The sequence below is a fragment of the Scleropages formosus genome, chromosome 16 (assembly GCF_900964775.1).
Source record: "Scleropages formosus chromosome 16, fSclFor1.1, whole genome shotgun sequence".
Lineage (NCBI taxonomy): Eukaryota > Metazoa > Chordata > Actinopteri > Osteoglossiformes > Osteoglossidae > Scleropages > Scleropages formosus.
In genome coordinates this window covers 14729884-14734339 of record NC_041821.1, presented here as the reverse complement: position 1 = coordinate 14734339, position 4456 = coordinate 14729884, and positions in this window count along the sequence as shown.

Below are 4456 nucleotides of genomic sequence, written 5' to 3'. Positions count from 1 at the left end.
TCGGGAGGAACTGGGACCTGCAGTGCCGATTCTGAGCCTTCTATAGACGTAGCTCGACAGGGTAGCTGTAAGCAGGTTCTCTCACATTGGGGTCCCCAAGCCACCAACTCCCCAGTACTCCACTGAAACACTGGGTCATGCTTGGAGAGCCAAGGGAACCCGAGAATCAGGGGCAACTCCGGAGACGAAATCAAATAAAAACTCAACATTTCCTGGTGACATACACCTACTCTCACAGTTACAGGGGCTGTCTGGTGGTCCACAAAACCCTTACCGAGGGGCTGGCCATCTAGGGCGGTCACTTTAAGATGCCCCCCAATGGGTTTGGAGGGAATGCTATGAGACCGAGCAAACCCAATGTCCATGAAGCACCCTGCTGCTCCCGAATCCACCAGTGCTTGCGTCTGTACCTGTCCTGCTCCCCAGGATAACATTACAGGTACCGCGAGGCGGTTACAACAGAGGGTGCCACTCACCTTGATCTCAGGGCGGACCGGGCACTGGAGACGGAAGTGACTAGGGTCACCACAGTAAAGACAGAGGCGATTTTGTAGTCTTCGCTGTCGTTCGGGGAGGGGCAGGCGCCCCAGCCCCAGCTGCATTGGCTTTGCTTCCTCCTGTTTAGGACCGCATCTTTCTGGAGCCGGTTCTGAGGCTGGTCCCTGGGTTCTGATCTGATTATCTAAGGTTACCGCGGTTTCTATGAACTGATCAAGGGTCCATCTTTCTCCTCAGAACACCATTTCACCACGGATGCGTGGGTTTAGACCACGGCGAAAACTAGCCAACAAGGCTTTCTCTCCCCAATCGCTGCGTGCTGCGAGAACACGAAATTCTAGGGCGTAATCTGCCACGGGTCGGTTACCTTGCTGTAGATTCAGGAGTCTTTCACTTAGCTGTTCCTCCGGTTGAACCAGTCCGAAAACGGCGAGGAACCGGATCTTGAACTGCGCATAAGTGCTGGGGAGGCCATTTGTCCAGACTGCTGTCGCCCACTCAAGTGCTTTGCCCGTGAGCAGAGAGAGGACGTAGGCGATCCGGCTTTATTCTGTGCTGTAAACTGGGGGCATACTGGAAAAAACGAGCTCACATAGAAGCAAGAAGCCTTCACATTGTGCTGGGGTCCCGTCAAAGCGGGTCGGGGGAGACAAGTGGAAACCGCGTGAAGGAGAAGGAGTGGCGTTCGACGAGTCAGGCGCTGCAGGACCGGCTGCGCGTTTCTCAATGGGTTGTGTGGGTGCACGCGACGTATTCAGCACGCTTACCACCTGCTTGTAAGAGGCGATGAGGTTGTGCAGCGTCTGTTCCATACCTGCCAAGCGTGCTTCACGCGAGTCCAACTCCGCTTGGAGATGGTTCAGCTCCGCTGGATCCGTATAACAGGCGGAACCTTCTGTCATGGTCGCGTCAGAGGGAAGCGGCGGACCCAAGTGCAGAGCGGTAATCGTGGTGTCTTCGGGGAAATCCAAGAGAGGAGGTCAGAGGACGGGCAAAGGGTCTTCGAGGTGCGAACGTCGTAACAGGGAGGATCCAAAAGGCGAGGTCAGTGTGCAGGCAAGAGGTTGATAATCCGAAGGAGGCAGTAGATCGGGGGAACAAGGGACGGGTTCGGGAACAGGAAATGGCTGGAGAAGGTCGCTAACGAGGAGGCAGATGAAGGTTCCGCATCAGCTGGTTGTCCGACGCAGCCTTTTATGCTGCGGTCTGCGTTGGGTCACAGGTGTTCCGTGTTGGTCCGAAGGTGCGGGCGTGGCACCATTGCCACCGTCCCAGCCTGCTTGACTATGGCAGATGAACCTCAGGCTTAAAGGGTGGGATCATCTCCGCACATACTGTATTCCAACTTAAAGCTCCTTTGCGCAGGCTTTAGGATACATCCATGACTCCTTTAATCAGGTCCTGTAGTGATGGGAAAGAGGCAAAAATGGCAGGTGGAAGATGTCACTAGAAGCCGCAGTCTCAATCCTGCATGCAGGCAGCTCAGGTGTACGGGCCGTCTGGTGTTGACCCGGAGATGACATCACCACCCAGTAGCACCCTGAGCGACCAAGCAGCCCTCCTTAGGGACAGCGCTGCTTGCTCCACACGGAGATGGACCTAGAAAAGGTGGTCCAAACAAAGCTCTTCTAGCTAGTTTACCGGTGGCCAACGGGCATCATAAACTGTGGTCGAAACACAAAAATGTATACTCATTTTTAATGTTGCAGTTTTGTCTTGTACAAACCTAGCGGTGTAAGTTACCTTGATCAAAGGCTTTGTTAGAAAAAAAGAATAAAAATGTCATTTTGCTAAGGTTTAGGATGTGATTAGACAAATCAATTGGAGTCTAAACTGTGTCGTACTTTACGACTTTTAAGAAATCTGTTTCATTGCTGTATTCTGTGGGGTATAATATTACACACACACGGGGAACCAGAGCCTACCCGGTAACACAGGGTATAAGGCCAGAGAGGGAGGGGACACACCCAGGACAGGACACCAGTCCGGCACAAGGCACCCCAAGCGGGACTCAAACCCCAGACCCACCAGAAAGCAGGACTGTGGTCCAACCCACTGCGCCACCGCACCCCAGGGTATAATGTTAAGTACAGAAAATTATTTCATTGACATTTTCAGGTTTTTTATACTTCTAGGTGGCAAAATATCATTTTAATTCTGCTTTTAAAAGAATGCATTCAGGAAAGTTCTGCCAAAACTTTACATGTTTCAGTGAAATGACAAATGTTTTAATGAATATAGCAAGAAGCTGAAGAAATGAAAAGACAATCATTTTGACTCAGTACATCCAGACTCCTCCATTTTAGTTTAACTGACTTCACTATACAAGTATTTTACAATGTATTTTTATAAAATATGACATCTCATTGTATTTTGGAAGCCTTGTCAGCGCACAACTGAAATTATGCCCCATTTCTTCTAACCAGTTATATGTAAGAACTTACAGGTCCCCTCACAACGTGTGTCTGATCCTCTGACTGCCATCCAACTGAAATTGATAATTCTGATCCGATAATCTAAATTTCCTGAAGTGTATGTAAGTTTTGTACAAAACCTTGGGTACACCTGGCCAAACTACACACACCCACCCACCCACCGGCTGAACCTGTTTGTCCCAGGCAGGATCGTTGCAAGCCGGAGCCTAACCCAGCAACACAGGGCATAAGGCTAGAGGAAGAAGAGATACAGCCAGGATGGGACACCAGTCCATCACAGGGAACCCCAAGCAGGACTTGAACCCCAGAGCCACCAAAGAGGAGAACCCCACCAAACCCACTCCACCAACACAGCTGCCACCATGCCCCCTACCAAATTACATATTTCATTAATTTTGTAAGTGAAAAGTAGTAGGGGAGAACAGGGTAACATGAGCCACTTGTTACATTTGATGATTTTACTGCAGAATAAAAATGTATTTGTTTTGAATAATAGGTAGTATATTTACCTCAGGTTGTTGTGTACATAATAATTTCCCTTGTGGGATCAATAAAGTATATCTATCTATCTATCTATCTATCTATCTATCTATCTATCTATCTATCTATCTATCTATCTACCCAAGGAAATTTAAACAAGTTATCTAATTATTATGGTTTCACAACAATGACCATCAAAAAAGTTAGTCCAAAGACACAATTTACAGGGGTAAAATGAGCCCTCTAAGGGTAACTAGTGCCACTGTTAAATACTGTTATAAAGATGGCACAAAATCAAACAATTCTAAGATAATTTTGAATTTTATTAATGCCATCAATTTAAGTGAGGCAAAAACTCATAGTCTTTCATAAAACCATATGTTTGTGTCTTGTTCTTCAACAGGTTACCTATCATTTTGAGTAAAGATGAAACTGTAATCGTTGTGTCTTAGCTACAGAAGGAATGTATATGTAAATGTGCTTTTGTGTATATGTACAATATCTTTGTGTGTGGCTTAAATTTAACATTAGTTAATTTATTACATCAAGATTGTAACACTTGTGTAACACTCCCCCAAGAAGCTGGGCCTCGATTTGTCTTTCTTTTGTACTGCCTTGCCATCTTGATCTTATCTGTAGAATATCAGATAAAACTTAAATGCAAAGGTTACTCTGTACATCTGTAGCCTACTTAAACTTGGGGGGTAAACTGAGCCATTGACTCAACTTGCGCCAACGTCACTGGCACGTTTTACCCCACAACCTTCATGTTGACAAAAGTGTTTCACACGGGGGGTGTGGTGGCGGAATAGGTTTGGCCGGGTTCTGCCCTCTGGTGGGTCTGGGGTTTGGGTCCTGCTTGGGGTGCCCTACGATGGACTGGTGTCCCATCCTGAGTGTGTCCCCTCCCCACCCAGTCCCACGCCCTGTGTTGCCGGGTCAGGGTCCGGTTCACCACGACCTCGCTCAGGAGAAGCAGTTTCACTCATTATGTGTTTGTGTTTTACACAGTGGCTCAGATCCACAATTACGTTACGTTTATT